The sequence below is a fragment of the Lonchura striata genome, chromosome 1 (assembly GCF_050655825.1).
Source record: "Lonchura striata isolate lonStrDom1 chromosome 1, ASM5065582v1, whole genome shotgun sequence".
Lineage (NCBI taxonomy): Eukaryota > Metazoa > Chordata > Aves > Passeriformes > Estrildidae > Lonchura > Lonchura striata.
Window position 1 is genome coordinate 5,153,896 of NC_140703.1, and position 19,331 is coordinate 5,173,226.

Consider the following 19,331-nt stretch of genomic DNA (forward strand, 5'->3'; position numbering starts at 1 on the left):
AAAATGCCTCTTTGTTACAAGCTGGAGATCACTTAATACCCTGAATAGGAATTTAAGATTCCCTGATTGAATTTGATAAGATTTAAGATTCCCTTTTGAATGTGATAGTTGCTACAAATAGCATAGAATCAAGTCTGGTAAATGTAAAATAACAGCTTGGCTGATCAGCTGTAATATGTGGGTGTGAGAAACCCAATTTTTGGTGGCCAAATATGTCCTGGAGGGCTGGGAAATAAGTACTATGCAGGAATTCCAGTTTTTGGGAAACTTTATAAGAACAAGTACTTGGTTACACTTTTCATTGTTTTGTTTATAGTAAAGATAGTAATTAATTTTTGAAGAGTCATTATAGCAGTATTCTCTAATCTGTATTTTCAGGAAGGCTCTGTTTCTAAGATCTAGTGTAAAAATTACAACAATTCTTCTTTTATCTTACAACTTGGAGTGTTTCTTCAGTGTTTGCTTTGACACCTGATTTTCTTATTAGTGAGAGACTCAGTAGTTGAGAACAATATAACAGCAGCTTGGGTTTTGGAGAATTTTCAGAATACACAAAGCCCACTAAATACCAGACTTTCAGCTTATAAACTCAAGATAAAACTCCCTCTTTCCTGAGGCAGATGCATATAACATCCTTCTCTGCTCACAGAGGAATGGGTTTCTAGCTGTTGTATCCCAGCTGGTGAGGCTCATTTTAAAATAGCCTTGGTTTCCTCTCAAGTGTGGCTTTAATGAGAGTAGGAGATTGTATTTGTCCTATTTTGAATTTGTGAAAAATAGCAAAAACTCTGCAGTGAATATACAACAACCTCATTCCTTTACCCTTCTTAGTACTAAACAAAAAAAAAAAAAAAACCCAAGCCAACCAAACAAAAATCCCAAAAACCAAAAATGCCACTATACAAAAACAGTATAGGCAAACAGACCTAAACAGAGCTACTGAGGGGAGGAATTAAAAACCAAACAACCCAAATGACAAAAATCTCAGTGAAAGGGTAATTCTGCTGTCAGGCTGCCCATCAGGTTTCCTGCAGACATAAATATTTTGCAACTCAATTGAAGATGTTTTCTGGGTTTAATCACACTTTTTTAAGACAGCTCCTGTTACCTAGCAATTCCACCTAATTTTCTGTTTACAGAAATGTACCTGGCGGTACCCTGTAGTCTGTATCATGTATAGAGGAAGGATGGGCACACTTTGCAAGCTTTCCATGCTGTTTTCTTTGTGAAGGACAGGGATGGCTGGTGTTTTGTTTGTTTTCCCAGTCATGTTTTGCTGGGACAAAGACGGTCCTTATCCTGATTTACTTTTAGAAGTCAGGAAAGGGGAGTGGCAGGAGCAGGAAGGAGGGTGAGGTCACATCGGTGAATTCTGGTCTCCTGGGCCATGGCTGGGGTTTTTGTCTAGAAGGATGAAATAAATCCTGTTTTGCTACTGACAGGATGAAGGTAATGGTGTAGGAAACATCTTGGAGTTTCTCCTGCACATCTAAAGGACTCTATGCCACTAGAACACAAAGCCCTTTCTTTGCAAGCAGGGAGGCTTTTGCCTAGTGACCAGTACCATTCCTATCCTGTGCACTAATGTGACTAATTGTACTAGTCACTAATGTGACTAGTGCAATTCCTATCCCGTGCATCATATTTGTGATCATATGGCATTATGAAGTATTTTTCTGGTCCTTCCTTCTCCTTTTTATTCCAACAATAGGGCTTTGTATACAACAAAATGAAATGGCTGGCAGCTGAAAGGGAGAACAAATTATTCCTGTAATATGTGAATAGTTGCCTCACTGTTTTAATTTCTCATTCACTTCCTTGTAAGAATTATTCATACACTCAATTCCAAAATACTTTGTCTGAATGCAGGGTTATTAGATAATGAACCTCTTTCATACTCCTCTACATGAGAAGTAGAGATGCCATATATTTTATTGTTGCCTTCAAAGTCAAGTAAAATAGAGTTGCAGAAAGAATCTCAAACATACAAAAGATATTCTGAAATATCTCAATATATGTGTGTTAATGAATTATTGGTGTATTATTACTAGTAAGGAAAGTTGGTTTACTTTTCACAGTTTACAAATCCTTTCAGGGTTTTGTATATACCTTATTCTGAATTCTGCAGGGTGTGTGATTTCCAGAATTAAAAAAGCAGAGTTTTTCACAAAAGGGTGGGCTTGTAACTGTTGCTCCCCACTGTGCATTTCTCTTCCTCCTGTCCCAACAGCAACTACACTGCTAAGCAAAACCTGAGACAGCAACACAGAATCACAGAATCACAGAATCACAGAATAATGAGGTTGGAAGAGACCTCTAAGATCATTGAGTCCAACCTATGTCCTAACACCACAACTAGACCATAGCACCAAGTGCCAAGTCAAATCTTTTTTTTAAACATATCCAGAGATGGTGATTCCACCACCTCCCTAGGAAGACAATTCCAGTATTTTATTATTCTTTCAGTAAAAAAATTTTTTCTAATATCCAACCTACACAATGACTTATCCTTTCCTGGGGTTATTTTTGTATTTTCTAGGCTCCTTGAGGATTTCCATCTACCTGATCATTAGAAGCTAGCAGCCTGAAATCAAAATTACACGTAGTGACTTGACTGGCTGGAAAGAAGCAGCAAAAAAAGAAGACATCATATATACTGTCCTATCTGGAAGCTGAATTGATCACTGAAATGATCTTTGCTATCTGGTCTAGGCCCTTAATCTTTAAATGTAGAACTGGAGGGACCACTTGGTCAGAGGAGGAGATTGTGTCAGAAAAAGCCTTCTTTGCCCATGCCACTCTTGGTATTGCTCCTGGGCAAAATGTATTTGTGCTATTCCAGTTGAGTTTTGAAAATGTCCATGGATAAAAGCTCTGCAGATTCTCCCAGGATTCTCATCCAGTGTCTAATTGCTCTTGCAGTAGAGAAGGATTTAATTTTTTGCCAACATCTGTCTGCAATTTCACTTGCAAGAACTCTGAGTTCATTGCCCTCTTCCTATTACCTGGTTTTTCTTCTCTTATCCAGTTGTTCCAACTCCTTTTTCTCTGTCTGGAAAGACCTTCTGGACTCAAAATCACAGGACTCAAACCACACAGGATTTGTTGGGGAAGAGCAATAGGTCTCCAAGCAGGTGACTAAATAAAGGCGGTAGCAGCCACAGTTTGGAAAGAAGAATTGTAAGTAATTTGTACAATATAGAAATAATTTACTTTATTTCACTTTTTTCTAATCCTAGAGTGTTTTCTTCTGTGTTTTCTGGGGGTGTGTGTGGTGGGGTTAAATATATAAGTTAGGAGGAGATGGTAACAAAGGCCAGTAGTGGAAGCTTTGTGCCTATCGTACTCCTTGCTGAGCTGTCAAAAGGCATGGATTTTGTCAATAGTTTTTGTGCTCATCTTAGAGTATTCAGAGTTCAGAGTAGTCTTCTCTGTCTTCATCCATTTTTATTGTGTCTTTTTAAACACAGATAAGCTGCTTTGCTGGCCAAAAGCCATTATTCCATGGCTGGACCTCACTGGGCAGGATGTCACACGCTGAGCTCCTGTGTCACTACTGTGGCTGCAATGATATCAGCTGGCGGTCTTACAGAAACTGAGTTTGTCCTGCTTTGGTAGCAGATAAAGACATTGCACTATTCTTAGGAGCTGAGACCTAATTCTGCTCTTCTCCCAGGCTGGAGTAGAGCTCCTCTCCCGCCATCCCAGGTTGCTCATCACTGCCAGCCCAAGCTGCTGATCTTGTCATTTCCAGGCTTAAAGTTCCAGGTGCTTGACCCCCTCTGGCTGGGCAGCAGGAGGCTGCTCAGGAGGGCTGAGCACTCCTGGCCATTGCCCTGCAGCTCCTCATCTTTGTGAGGTGTTGAAGGCTCCAGGTGCCCTCTGCCTCTGTGCTTGATTTCTAGATAGAAGTTAGTATGAGGCTGCCTTTCTGACTGTCCCCTTCCCTCCTGGGGGACTGTGCAAGTAGCTGAGTGGTGCTTAGCTGCTGGCTGGAGTTAAACCATGACAGCATCTGAGCACCTTTGCAGGGCTCTGCCCCTGCCCCACATGGCAAAGATCACTAAATACAAGCCTACCTCTGGGTCCACCTTCTTATGGCCCATTTTACTGACAGGACAGACAGATGAGAGGACTGCAGGGGGTCCTCTGCTGATTTTTTGTTCAGCTGATGAGTGCTAGTGTTTAAGGTGTTTCTCATTCTTCCTTCTGTCTGAATGTTTGTATCAGGATCACTTACAGTATTCTTTTTTCTTTTGGCTTGGATGTTAGTGCATCTGAAATACTCCTTCTTACCAGAGTGCATAGCATTTTGGATTGTGCCTTTTATGTCATATGTTTACTAAGAGTGCTGACTGTCAAGCTGAAAAATCAACAATGGAGATTTAAAACTTAGGACTCAGTGTTCAGAACAAGTATTTTGCTGGTTCTAGAGCCATGGCCTGTCCAGAGTTTGGTAAACACTTTCGTGTGTCTGTCTGCTTGTGTTACTGAGGACATGAGGGGTGATGTTTGCTCTATTATTGTAGGCTCAATATCAATTATTTATTTGTACATTTAACTTTTTCTAATTAAAAAAAAAAAATCTGATCCAACAAAAACACTGACTGGTCCTTTTTTTTTAATTATTTGTTTGGGATACCAGAAATGCGTCATTGTAAGCTGGGCTTTTTAGTAGTTTTAATTTATACTTTGCTTTATTTCTGGACATAAAATGGGAGTTCATGGGGCTTTTAGGGTGTTTTGGGGTAATTTTTCTTTTTAAAGGAAGGTTTTGAACTAAACTTTTTAGATAAATTTACAAAAGCATTTTTGACCACAGCAGCTGCAGTTTAGTTCAGTCAATTAAAACAGTGTATTCTATATTTTTGCAATTATTGTCTGTGCCATGCTTGTTGCTTAATTATTTTTTATCTAAAGTTACATGCTCTAGTGATACATTGTCTGTCTTGTTTTCTGTATTTCCCTTGATGAGAAGCCAAATAAAGCAAATTGAACATAAGGCCACATAATTCCCTTCATTTGTAGCACAGTGCTTGTGAGATTTTATAAATCAATGAGAGAAGTATCATTCATGAACTCTAGGTGTATGACTAATTCCTCTGGAAAAGCAGCAGTGACCCAGGGTACTCTTTAATACATGTGGCCTTTTGAAATCAATTGTGAAACCACAATAATTTTTGTTTGTCGTGACAGCAGCTTGCACTTTTCTTCTTAAAAGGCGTAGTAATTAGAAACTTGAATATAGTTAAAAGGATGTGTCGATGCTACTGTATCCCTAGAGGAGCTGAGTGCCATGGGATTGTGTACTAGATCTCATTGTCTGAGCTATATTTGTTGGTAAAATACAATAGGCAGTGATTTCCAGAGATTGCAACATAAACATAGTATTTCCTCAAGGGTACAAATGGTTGCTGGTGATAGCTGCTGAAGAGCTTTCTCCTGGATGCTGGCCAAAGGTGCAAGTCTTGTTTCTGCAATACCTCACTCACCCTGAGTGATGGGAGACTGTAGTTCCTTCTCCTGGGAATTTGTTGCTGGCATTACAGTTTTCAACTAAAAGAGGGTCAATTTAGATTATGTGTAAGGAAGAAGTATTTTACAATGAGAGTGGTAAAACACCAGAGCAGGTTGCCAAGAGAGATGGTGGATGCTCCATCCCTGGAAACATTCAAGGCTGAATGGGGCCTGAGCAACCTGATCTAGTGGAAGATGTCCCTGCTCTTTGCAGGGGGGGTTGGACTGGATGGCCTTCAAAGCTCCCTTTCAATCCAAACCCTTCTATGATTCTAAGAATCTGACGCTCTCAGATCAGAAAGCAGTGAGCCAGCAGTGCTGCTGCCCAAGCTGTGATTTCCCCAGGAAGAAAAGCAATGTTTGCCATGCACAGGAGCAGAAGGGATGTTTGCCTGACCCAGGAGCTCCTGGCACAGCTGGCTCAGGGGCTGCTTAAGCCCCAGTTGCACGGTGGGTTGTGCTGACAGAGCAGGGCAGGAGCCAAACAGTGCAGGCTGGGGTGTGGTAGCAGAGTTAAGTGGCCTTAGAAAGAGTAGATAGGCCACCCTTAACTTCACAAAATGCAAACAACGTGCAGAACAGCATGTTTCCTCAGGGAAACCTCAAGGTCACTGCAAAATCCATAAAAGGTTGCTTTCTTGGCTGACAGCCTGTTTCTTAGAACTTGTCAAAACGTTTGCTTTGGTTTTCAAGTCGCAGTGCATTGTTTAATTCCTACAGATGTCTCCTGTCTTTGTGTTATTTTATCCCTGACATGCTTAAGGATGTCATTACTCTAAATTGTGCTGACATAAGAGACAGGAAGGTAAAGTGTCTGTGAGAGGTAACATAATCACAGTGATGCAGAGAGGGTCTATAAATCACCAATATGCAGGGCTTGGTTCCTATAAAAGATAGAATTAAAAAAAAAAAAAAAAAACACTTCTGATCACACTGTGATAATGACTTTTCCTTTTTGCCTTGGATGGTTTGAGTGTTTTCCCAATGCCTTGCCACACTGACCATCCAGCCCAAGGTCAGGCAGCTGCTTCACCTGCCTCTGAAATAGTGAATGCATGCTTGTGTTTTTTCCTTTATCCTTTCCTTATCCTTCATCAACCCATGAATTTTGCCTCTGCACATTGCTCCAGTTTTCAAGTCTGAGAAGCAGACTTGGGATGCTTCTGGGTGACTTTTCCATATCATGTCACGCCATGTGGCTGCCTGCTTCACTTCTGTGTCTCCCAGCTGCTGCTCTGCTAACTTAAATGCTTTTTGTTCTGAAGGCATGGTGGCAGCTGCTCTCAAAGTCTGTTACATAACAAGATGTCAGGGAAGGAAGCTAAGCTAGAAGCTAAGGGGATATATGGTGGGGGTTTGTCTGGATTTTTTTTCCTTAAAATGGATTGAAGTTAGTGCCAGAATCCACACTGAACAAGAACTTTCATGTTGATGACCAGTATTTTTTCATCCAGAAAGGCTTAAAAGTCTTTCAGCTTCAAGTTGAAAGCACTTAGATTGTTTTTTGATAACCATCTTTTGATGACCATATATTCAGTGAGCATCCTGGGAGATGGTAATAAAGGGAATTTGGTGCTATGAGTCACTCTGCCTGCAAGAAGGAAGTGTGGCCACCTGGACAGGCAGAACTGGGAAATAAAGAATAGGATTGCAGCCCCAGCCTCACTAATCTGGGTTTCCTTAGAGGAAAAGGAAGAGACACATTTCCTTATTAATACCAGTCTAAGTCTGGAAAACAATGTAGATTGAGTGTAGTGGCTGACAAAAGAAAATTTCCCACTTCTTACTTAAAACAGAGGTTAAGTAGGTTGGTCCTTGCTGATGAAGTATTGATCAGACAGATTGTTTTTGTAAGAGTTTGTTACTGTAATTTAATAAGGAAACACACAATGAGGGAATGATTTGTATTATATTTTATCCACTCCTAAAGTGATCTTGATTTCAACTTCTTTCCTCCTGATTTTGCCCTTCCACTGCTCAGGCTTCCCTGATTTATTGTTCCTCTTGGTCCTGGATGCGTTCCTTCCTGATCATTCTTGTTCTTTGCAAAGGACTTGGCCTGAAGCATGTTATTTTCTTGCTTATGTGGATACCCTCTCCATCTGATTTTTCCCTTTCCCTCTCTGGTACTCGAGTTTTCATCACTGGAAGGTGTTTTCATCTTCCTGTTCACAGTAACCACAAAGTGAAAACGCCTGTGAAAACTCCTTGTTTCCAAACCTGGAAGCAGCCCCTCAAGGAAAGACAACATGGACACCAGTAGACAGACTTAGGGAAAATGTCCCTGCTGTGGATGGGACATCTGTGTGTCTGTGTGTCTGCAGGAGCTCCAGAGAACCCAGATCCTGGGCACACACTGCCTGGAGCTCATGTGGAGCCCACTGACATGTGTTCTCCTCCCTTGCTGAGCTGCATGATTGTTCCATCAAAATATACTGAAAAAGAAAACGTGCAACTAGGGAGCTGGGCAACGTGGTCGATGTCTCAGCATGGAGTGAAAGGAAGGCATACTCTCACCACTGTTGCATGCCTTAAATTTGATTTCTGTTAAGCAATTGGTTATTTCAGCTGACTGATCCCATCTAGGGATGATAAATATTGGCATTCTCTGGTGTCCTTTATCGTGTCACATGTGGGATAAGATGGCTCAGTTACTTAGAGCATGGTGCTGGTGAAGCCAAGGTGGAGGGCTCAATACCTATATGGTCCATTAATTTGAGAGCTGGATTTGATGATCCTTGTGGGGTGCCTTCCCACAACTCAGAATATTCTGTGATTCTGTGATAACTTTGAAATTCACTTAGTAAATCTTGTTTCCTTTCTGGACTAAGTAATCTGTCATGATGAGAGCAGCAACTAGGAGAACTCATTAGGCTTTGATGGAAACACAAGAGAATACTTTCTTGGACAGCGTGGAAGGCATAATGTTGGGAATGAGAGATTAGAAGACTTGGGGTGAGAGAAAGCTGTTTGTTTCCCTGGCAGCTCTGAGTGTCCCAGCAGAGTGGATGGACTGGTGAGGTGAGAGTTTGTGTGTCCTGCTCTGTCTCCAAGTGATGCACCTGGAGTCAGGTAGCTACTTGTGCTGTTGTCTATGTAGAAGAACAGGATTGGAGTTGAGTCAAACAAAGGTAAACGAGTTCTGTTTCACCTGAATTGATAGTAAGATTTCAGATTAATTATTCAGGAATATTTTTATACATAGGATATAGTGCTTCCTGGGATTGATATTTTAATTTTAGAATTTTCAGGAAGTTTGTCACAATTTATTTATCTTGAATAGGGTAAGGGTGCTGTTGGCCAGGATTCTTCTATTGTGAACAGTTCCCCTCTCCCACTGCCCTCAATACTCCCATCTCTTCCTAATTTGCAGCTGAGAGTCCTTCTAAACTGATTTGGGCACCAGAGGGGATAAATCTTATTGCAACTTTTTGTAGTAATCATGAGCTGAGATCCTTTTCCCATTTGCTTTACTGGAAAGAGGATTTGTTGCTCTGCCTGCAGTGCCCAGCCATGTTTTGGTTTGGCTGCCTGTCAGAACTGCAGTGTTTGAACAGTGGCAGTCTGGCCACATAAACAACTTGAAAACTGAAATTGGAGATATCCTTGAGTAGCTTGGCTGATTCCTAGGCAAAAGTTGAGTTTTCCCTGGAAGAGCAGAAATCCCAGCGTCAAGGGAGAGTAAAGACAGGAGTTCATAAGGCTTACATAGGAGCTATTTGGTGGTCTACCAAAAATGAGAAACATTGGGAGGAAATCCCTCCAGTATGGTCCTGTCCCCTACAAATCAGTAAGGGAGCAGAGGTGGCATGAAGGCTGTGATGGACAAACAGCATCAGGCTACAGAGGTTACTCAGCATGGCCTTTGTCTAACTATCAAGGCTGAGGGTTTTGCCACAGTTTCCCAGTTGGATTTCCTCTGAAGTGCTTTTTGGGACTGTTCAGGATCATGTGAGATCTGGGCTCTGAGTCTTCAGACACATTTGTATTTGTGCTTTGCAGACCAAATTTCTGTGAGATATGTTAATCTGATACTAAATTTGGGGAAGATTAAACTCTCTGCTGTGGGATAAATGTTGTGCCTAACAGTCCATATAAAGGGTTTGTTATGCCCTTATTTTTTGTCATGTAAGTAGCACTTCCATCTATGGGAATAATCTCATTCCCAATAGGAGTAGGAATTGTGTCTCTGCTGGCAACCCAGATATTTTCCCTCTCCCTTCTGACACAGTTTTCCATGTTAATCTAGCCAGGAAAAAGAACCTAGGGGTAAAAATTAACTCTAGAAAACTGTGTGGGCACTCTGAAAATTTTTTTATGCTAAAACCAGGGAAGACAGAGCCATTGAGAAAGATCAGATTTGGAAATCACAAACGGTGTGTGCAAGCAGCTGACAACCAACTGGAAGAGATTTTTTGTTTCCTGGAAACAATTCTCAGGATGTTTTCCCCTTGTGTTTAAAATGAGGTTTCTGCTTCAAGATCTTCCCTTCTCAAACTTTTCTGTATCAGTTCAAAGGTTGGTGCTTTAATATACAAGGGAAGACATTCCTGGAAACTACACAATTGCTTCCTCTGTTCGTTGTGACCTTTTTAAAGTCTGAAAATTTGAGGGGTTAAGCGCTAAAAAATAGGCATAAACTTACTTTCTATCAACCTAATTTGTATCATGTGGATAATATGACAAATTATTTAACGTTAGCTGTAAATCCATGGTTTAAGTTCACTCTTGGGGCTGCACAAGAAGACTCAATTTAATATCCTTGCTTTGTTTGCTTGCACTGGGTACAGAGTGGCTGTTTGGATGGTGTGTGTATAATCCAATGCCATTATGGAGTGGGCTTGGGCAGGCACAGCTTTCATAATAGTTAGAATTTTGTATTTCTAAGTGGTTGTATTGGTACACATTTGTTAGCTTTTCCTGCCGAAATATCTGGGAGAGTTTTAGAATTGAGAGCATTTGTATCCTTTTGAGAAAGTAATTGGCTTTACTCTGAGCTGTTTCTCAGAGCAAATTCCTCTGAACAGACATTTGGAGAAGTTGGTCTGTTTTTATAACTCTGTTCTAAAACACTGTCTGTTTTAGTTCAGATTTGGTATGATTTAGCTGTTTAGAAAATATTTTTGTCTGCTGGCATACACATATATGGTGTATTCTGGTTTTGAAATTATTAGTTTATTCAACATTTATAATTATTGTGTAAATAATGTTGACTCAAGAAAAGAAAATATTACTTCATCATCTTCACTGCCACAACTTTTGCTTCTAAAAATAGGGCAAATATAAACAATTGTGGGGTTTTGCCTTCCCCACTGAAATGGTGGAAAGTTCCTTTTGTGGAATAAATAAATATTTTACAAGTGAAGTATTTCAAGGTTTAATAAGTCTTTCAGTTAAAATATTCCTTAATGTTTGATTTTAATTTTAAAAATTGCTATGAACTGTTTTATGCTAAGGATAGATAGTTTGTGAACAAACCTAAATAGTGTAAAATTCTACATCTTCAGACTCTAAATTGCTGCTCTGGTTGAAGATAAGAGACTACAGTAGAGGGAAAATAGAGAGCAATGATTAGGATGTATAACAAACTGAGTAAGCTTTTCTGAGACACTAGGTAGAGGTTTTAGAACCACTGAGATAGAGGTTTCACAAAGCCACCAGGAAAGGAGATTCATAAAAATATGGAATAAAAATGAATTTATAAGTATATGAAAGACTCATAAATTGTCAGAATCTTTTGTATTGATGATTCTGAGATTGCAGAAAGTCTCTGTCTCTCAGCCCCCTGCCAAAGCAGAAGCCATAATTGGTCTGTGCTGGTTTCCAGGTTGTTTATTCTGTTTATCTCTCACATGTTCTGCTGCCCTGCCCAGCTCTGTCCTGCAGGGCAGCGTGTGGGGCTCTGCCCTCAGTGGGATGTGACAAACATTAAATACCAGAAACTCCCTGGGCTGCATTTACAAGAACGTGCCAATATCTGTCACCTACGTTGGACAGTGTGTCCCCAGCCTGAACCAACAGAAAAATGCCAACACCACAGTGAGACATGGAGGGCATGGAGAAGGAGAAAAAGGACAAGGCACACCCAATTTCCTCCATCTTGTCCCCTTTGGACTCCTAATCTAGAATCCTAAAATTTTACTTTTAAACCCATGCCACACTTAATTATTACTGATATCAAACACTCAGAGCTGGTAATTAATCCTGTAAGATTGAAAACTCTTTTCCATGGACAGAGATCACAGACAGTGTCTCTGGGGGCTCTGTCCAGGGGGGTTCCTGACCCCTGCCAGGGTCCCAGACCTTCCAGAGCAGCCAGAGGGAAGCCCTGGATTCCCACAATAAATATTAATGAGGTTTGTTAAATATAAAATAAAAATGTGAATTCATAAAAATATTCATCTCTTTTCACAGTGGCATTCTCAAACCAATAACTATGTGGAAATGGAATTGCCTCTTACCTGACTTGAAGAGGAATTGTCTTAAAGGAAGAGCCAAGAGCAACCTCCACAAGACATGGAGCACTGACAGACACACGATGGTGGAGCCAAGCTCCTTGGTTAGAGGAGATACTCTGAGCCTGCCCTGTGTGACCTGGGGTGCCATCAGCACTGGGCTGTAGAGCAGGAGAGGAACTGCAGCAGGTAGTGAACACAGTTATGGGAATTACGAGGATTACGGGGAGAGTGAGTTTACTTTTGTGAAGAGGAACTGAAGGAGGCCACTTCTTTCTTTCATGGAGAACATTTGGATGGGAGTGCAAGTCAGAGATCAGCTGCAATTTGAAGGACAGGAGGAGAGCCCATCTGGAATGTCTACACCCATAGGAACCTGATACAGGACTTCTCATTTTTGCTGCCTGTGTGAACTCACCTATTTCCAGGTTGTTTTGGTGATGGCTTCTGTGCTAAAACACCCCAAACCAGACCCACACAAATTCTTATGTGTATGAGATAATTTCTGTTTATATGACTTTAGTTCTAGATATGTCATTAGTTCTAGATAATAGAATGAAATAGAAATATGTGGAAATATAGATGTTTAGGGTTTATTCTTGCAGAAAAACCTAAAGAATACTCCAGATTCTTTCTTGGGGTACATGTAGTCTTATATTGCCTTCTGTTTTAATATGAAAATACCTACATGCAACTACTACTTTACTGTGCTGCTTACCAACTTCTGTGATAAAATCCTGAGATGACTGCAGCTTTGACTTCAAGTAGCTCTATTTACTAGACAAGAGCTTCCACTGATAAACAGAATGACTTGTAAATTAAAAAAAAAAAAAAAGTAGGGTTTAGTTAGTATTTAAGCTAGGAGTCTTCACATTCTAGAAAGAGGAAACAGGTGACAGAAGTAAAGGGCCTGTGTGTATCCTGTTCCCAGCTTGTTGTGTCCTTGCAGGCAGGTTCTTGCTTCCAGCAGTGCTCTCTAGGTGCACTGATGTGGAATCCTCTGACTCCTTCCCCTCAGCGAGGACTGTATCACAGAGTTTTCCCCACCTCGGCTGATAGAGAAGACTCAACCCATGGTGCTCTGCAGCACTACTGCCAACCTACATTAGATTGCCTCCCCCACTGGCCAGTTGACACTGCCCACCCCAAATATTCATCCCTCATCCCCCCTATGGGTTGCTGCCCTTTGCCCACCCCTGTGCTGTCAGGCCATTGGTCACTGACCCCATACTCAAGTCGTGCAGACCACACGGTTTGGGCTTTTATCTCTGGTCCCTTTGGCGTGCTGGATGCAATAAACCCTCGCTGGAATATCTCATGAATAGACCCATCCTGCCCTCCCTCCTCTGAGCTATCTGGTATGTGTGTGTATGGACTTGAAATGGCTGCTCTGGTGGCCTTACTCTTGAGTGACTTCTGAAGGAGACGTTGCAAAGAAGGTTGCAGCATTTCTACCACCCTGCCATGCTGCAACACATTGAGTCCAGGTTCTCCAGGATATCTTGTCTTCCAGTGTGGGAACCTCAGCCTTGCTCTGGGGTCCCATATGGTGGTGAAATTTCTTCTCCAACCCGTGCTTCCAAAGAAAAACTCCGCAGGCTCTTGCTGTTCGGTCTCAAGGCAGTTTATTGTGAGTTATCTAAAAGATTTTCTTCTCGGGGTGCAGCTGTTTTATCAGCGGCCTGGGCAGAGGCACACACACACCCTGACATCCTCTCTGTCTGCTGTCTTCTTCTTCTCTCCCTGCCCAGGGCTGCTGCTCTCTTTTATATGATATATTACGTATTACATGTTTATTGTTTTCCCCCAATACCTACTACCTATATTACAAAGTGCTGTTCTACTCTAAACCAATCCATAAGTGCCAGCATCACCAAGAACATGGAGGCAAGGAAGAAGAAAGAGGAAGAACAGGATCAGCCCATTTTCCTCCATCTTAGAACTTCTGACCCCCATGGACAAAGTAAAAACCCCCCTGGACAGGTGCTAAAACCCCCCTGTATAATACTAAAAAATTTTCCCCTCTGTTTTGTAACTACCTTTACTATACTATCTAACCTTTTGTGACTGCTTGTTCCACCTCCAAAGTTGGTAACTCATTCCATGGCTCAAACTCAAAATCACAGCTGTTTGCAGCTGCCTGCCAGGGTCTAAAATGCTTCTGACCAAGGCCTGGAACCTCTAAAAATGTCTGAGAGACATTTTGAGTTCCAACATTCCAGAAGGAAAATATCTGGTTTTGCTACTACGTAATCTTTCCTAGTAGGCATTAGAGAAATACTCAGACCACTGAGTCACCTGGGAGAAAAATATATGACAATAGAAAACACAATACTAAAAGAAAGAAATGTGATTATAACCCAGTTGTTTAAATCCAATTAGTTCAGGCTGGGGAAAAAAAAAATGGTATTAATGTGGAGATTTAGAATTTTTCTCATGTTACTTGTTCTCCATATGATGAAGCAATGTAGTGTAGAAAAGTACTAAGAATTACACTTTTCTGCCCTTACTTAGATGAAAAATTGTTTTGTCCCATGGGAGTAGTAATCACAATTTTTCACTAAATCCTGATTTTGAGTGTGTGTTTTCTTTCTCATCCATAGTCTCCAGGGCTTTAGCTTCCAGCAACACCTTGGCTTTTCCACATCCTGAGAAAGTTTAGATTGCTTTCTTCACAGCATATCTTTTTCCCTGCCCAAGCAGTTGTGCAGGAAAGGGTGCAACCACAAGTTTGCTTTGTTGCCTGCGATCTGTGCTGTTGATACAATGACCCAGCCCAGAGAGAGACTGGAAGGGCTGAAACATCTCAGTCTTGCAGCAAAACTTTTGAAATGGTTAGCACTCATCCTTTGTTTTTCCTAGAGGTTTCTAGTGGCTACCACTAATTTCCTATGAGCAGAGTGCTGAGGAAGGGCAGATGACAGATGTACTTGTGGGTATGGGTTGCTTCCTGAGCTATTTTCTTATTTTGTAGCCTTCACTACTTTAATCCATAAAAGGTATCTGAAAATTGCCAAGGGGAATAGAATGTGCATCTGTGAGTTTTAGGTTACAAGAAGTGATTAGGAGGGGAGGGGGAGTGAGAGACAGAACAGGTCACTGATGTGGGTAGGAAAGGAACTTATATTGTTACTTTCATGATTCTGATTCACAGACAGGTTTTCTCTGTCCCCATCCTGTATATTCTCTGTTCTCGTGCCTTAACTTTTTTCACTACCCACATTCTCTATTTTTTTTTTTTTAACTTCATAATTTGTTGGCCCTTTTGACTGTTCACTTGCTACTGTTTTTGTTGTCCTGTAGGGCCACACACAGCGCAGTGAGAATAAGCCAGCTGTGTATATTTTGGCTTGATTGCATGCAATTTGAAGGTGTTGCTCAGATGCCTGCAGATCTTTATTGGTGGGTTTCAGGCTGGTGTGGTTGTAATGGAAACATTCCCTTAGTGCTGAAGAAAGGTGTGGAGACTTGGGTCAAAGGACAACTTCATGCCATAGATTTTCAGCCATGGACAAACATGATGTGAGTGTTGTGATCAGTCCAGTGTGTGCCATCAACCCTTTAGATGAGGATTTATTTTTAAAATTACAATATTTTTACAATATTAAATATTTAAAATATCAAATATTTTAATATTTATTTTAACAATAAAAGACCAAAAATTGTGAGGGAGCCCCATTTTTTCAAGAATATGTTACTGAAAACATGATGAAAAGATAATTATGAAGGAAACTAGTGCAGACTGTACACCCTAGTATTTCACAAGTGACTTTTTTTGGAATAACTCACTACACATCAGAGAAAAAAACATGGGATTAAAGCATTTCACTTGCAGAATGGAGAAGCTCTGATTAAATGTCATAAATTGTAACTTTCCTTGTTATTTTTTCCAGTTTGGTTTTGGTTTGGCTTTGGGTTTTTGGTTTTGGTTTTTTTGGGGGGGGTTTTTGGGGTTTTTTTTTGGCCGGTATGTAGATGTTTTGCCATTTTCTTTTTAAAGTGAGAACAATTGAAAAGCTGTGAAGATTAAGGAGGAAATGCTTTTTACATGACATTCATTCTGGGAAATAATTAATTATAAATCAGTTTTTAGGAAGCTAGGGGCAATGCTTTCAGACCTAGTATCACATTCTGCCTTCACTTACTTAAGTGCAGCTGTGCTGAAGTCCTGGAGCAGCGTCAATGCCATGTGTACTCTGTTAACTCATTTTACCAATGCCCTGGGATGCCTCTGAACAGTGACTGGATGTTAGAAACCAGTGGAAAATCCCTCTTTCCAGGGATAATGAATCTGACTAGGTCTAGTCCCTTCCCTCATACGAAGCTCCTGCACAGCACAGTTATTCTCAGATTTTTGGAAAGCCTTTTGCAGGGTAAGGTGGATGGCACCTTGTTAGGTCCCATGAGCGAGGCAGAGGTGCAAGAAGGGAGAGTTAGAGGTGTGTGGTAACTGTGTCACAGCAACCCTCAGTTGCCAGTCAAGGCAAATTGATCCTCCACCTCAGTCAGTGGTACCCTCCTCACGAGTTTTTGATGGGAGCTAGCACTGAACTGCTCACTTTTACTCATTAATATAAAATAGGGGGTGTTTTATGCATGTGCATAAAGCACTTCTGTTATTCAGGGTCACATTGTGACTTTGAATCCTGCCCTGCCATCCTGTAGGATATGATTGAAACACCAGTCCTTAGGTTTTGCTGTTTGACAAAACACTTATTTTATTCATCTGAAATGCTTGGCCACCAATGTATGAGAAACAAATAGAATGAATTTGAAGCACTGGGCTGCTCCCAGTGCTGTGATGGCACTGGTGTTAGTTAGATGTGGTAGGATGAGCAGGGCACGTGCAGTGGAGTTGCACTGTGTGTGAGGGAATCCTTACAGTTGGAAATTATGTGTTTGGGAGCTTCTGGATGAGGAATGGTGGGGATGGAAAACAAAATAAATGTTGTAGTGGGTGTCTACTATGGGTGGCCCAGGCAGAATGATAGGACTAATGAGTTATTCTATAGGCAAGAGAAATATCTGGATCAGCAGCCTTTGTCCTTATAGGAGATGTCAACTTCCCAGACATCAGCTGGGAATACCATCCTGTTTGACAAGCAAGTCTGGGAAATTCCAGTGGTTTGTTGAAGGTAACTTATTAATCCTATTTCAGTGAGTCAGCTAGGAAAGATTACATCCTGGACTTGTTATTCGTGACTAAAGGAGGACTCAAGGGGGATGTGGCTGTCGGTGACTGTCTTGGCCACAATGATCACATTGTTTAAAATTGTCACTCTAATTAGAAAAAAAGACATCAGAATTTCTACCCTGGGCTTCAGGCAAGCAAACTTTAAGCTATTCAGGGAGCTATTTAGCAGAGTCCTCTGGGAATCTGCTTTTGTGGGCTTGGAGGTCCACAAGTGCTGGTCAGTTTTCTACAACTCCTTTTAGAGGCACAGGAGCAGACAAATCCCCTGTGTTGTAAGTAAAATAAGCAGGGAAGGAGACCAGCTCAGCCAAACATGGAGCTCAGAGAGGCAAAAGAAATGGCACAATCTCTGGAAGCAAGGTCAGGCTTCACAGGAAGATTACAGAGCTCTAGTTTGTACATGCAGGGAGAAGACATGTAAGGGCAAAGATGATATAGAGTCGAAACTGGCCAGTGTTAGGTCAGAGGACAAAATGGGCTTTTAAAAGTATATTAGTAGAGCAAGGAAGTCTCAGGAAAACATTGAACCACTACTTATTGAAGATGACCGCCTGATAAATAGGAATGAAGAAAAAGGGAAAGCATTCAATGTATTTTTTTACCTCAGACCCTAATGATAGACCTTGGGTTGCCCAGTCCCCTGAGTCAGAGGACCATGGCTGTAGGAACAGTGACTTTTCATTTGTGGACACTGAAATTACAAGGAATCAGTTGCCTTAATTGAATGTTCTTAAGCCCATGAGGCTTGATGGAAGTCATCCCAGAGTTCTGAAGGGAGTGAGTATGTTATGACAGGACTCTTCTCGATCTCCCAGAAATCTTGGGAGTCTGGGGAGGTCCCCTCTGACTGGAAGCTAGACAGTGTTATTCCAATTTAAAAGAAGGATACGAGTGAAGACTTAGGAAAGTACAGACCTTAGTACCTGGAAAAATTATGGAGAAGACCATGCTGCATGCTATTGAAAGTCATTTAAAGAACAATTTAGTCATTTAAAGTCATTTAAAGAATCAGGCACAGTCAACATGGGTTCACAAAGGGAAAGTCCTGTTGAATAATTTGGTATCTTTCAGTGAGGTTACCCACCTAGTGGATGAAGTAAAGGCGATGGACGTAGTCTTTATAGATTTTAGTGAGGGTTTTGATACTGTCCCTCATGGCATCCTTTTGGACAAGCTGTCCAGCTGTGGGATGGGCAGGTTTGTGATGTGTCGGGTGATGATCTGATCAGCAAGGTCCAAGGGCTGTAGAGAATGGCACTACATCTGGCTGGTGACTGGTCACAGCAATGCTCCTCTAGGCTCAGCTCTAGGTCCAGTTCTCTTTATTGTATTTAACTGTGATCTGATTCTTCATTGTACTTATCAATGGTCTGGATGCAGGAAATGAATGAGCCAATAGCAGTTCTGCTGGTGATAATGCCACTGGCTCTCTCAAGGGAGAAGAGGCATTGCAGAGGATCTAGATAGATTGGAGCATCAGGCAATGATTAATGGGACAAAATTTACAATTCCAAAGGCCACATTCTGCACCTGGAATGGAGAGGGAGGGGAGAGAGGGATCTCTTCTCCTTTATATCCAGTCACAGGACAGTGGTTGAAAGCTGCTCCAGGAGAGATGTAGAGTGGACATTAGGAAGTACTTCTTTACTGAGGAAGAGGTCAAACTCTGCAACAGGTTCCCTAGAGCGGTGGTCAGTGCCCCAAACCTGGCAGTGTTTGAGGCATTTGGGGAAATGTCTTTAACACTATTTTAAAATGAGCCCTGACTTGGTCAGGCAGTTTGATTAGATGGTCATTGTAGATCCCTTCCAGCTAAACTATACTGTTCTATTATTTTTTGTCCAGGAAGTTCTACATCCTTATTCCCAAGGACATCAGTGTCTAATTTGGGCAGTTACATTCAGTTCTCCAACAAAAGTAAAGGAAAAATAGCCTCAATTAATATGGGGCTGCTATTATTAAACAAATATTCCAGGAAAGACTGTCAAATTGATAGCTTACAGGAAACTCCAGAGAATGTCTGCATTTAAATAGGTCCCTAGGAGGAGACAAATCCATGAATATCAGTGTTTTGCCAAAGTTAGCTATAAGCATGTACCTGTCTCTACAACTGGTAACTGTCGTGCCATTACTGTACACTGTCATCAAGTATTTATTTAAACAAT

The 19,331-nt window shown here is 41.2% G+C and overlaps 1 protein-coding gene across 21 annotated transcripts in view; it reads left to right on the top strand.

Annotated features, from left to right (window-relative positions):
- The window catches only part of LOC110473119 (OX-2 membrane glycoprotein), a 40,867-nt gene that overhangs the window by 8,620 nt on the left and 12,916 nt on the right, over positions 1 to 19,331 (top strand). For 7 of the 21 annotated variants that reach the window (XR_014955947.1, XR_014955864.1, XR_014955950.1 and 4 more), the window contains 2 exons: positions 2,540 to 8,648; positions 11,932 to 12,723. The gene's annotated coding sequence lies outside the window, so the exon portion shown is untranslated. Of the gene's footprint in view, positions 1 to 2,539; positions 8,649 to 11,931; positions 12,724 to 19,331 lie in introns of those variants that run through there. The other 14 variants (XR_014955803.1, XR_014955837.1, XR_014955825.1 and 11 more) reach the window with 4 other exon arrangements.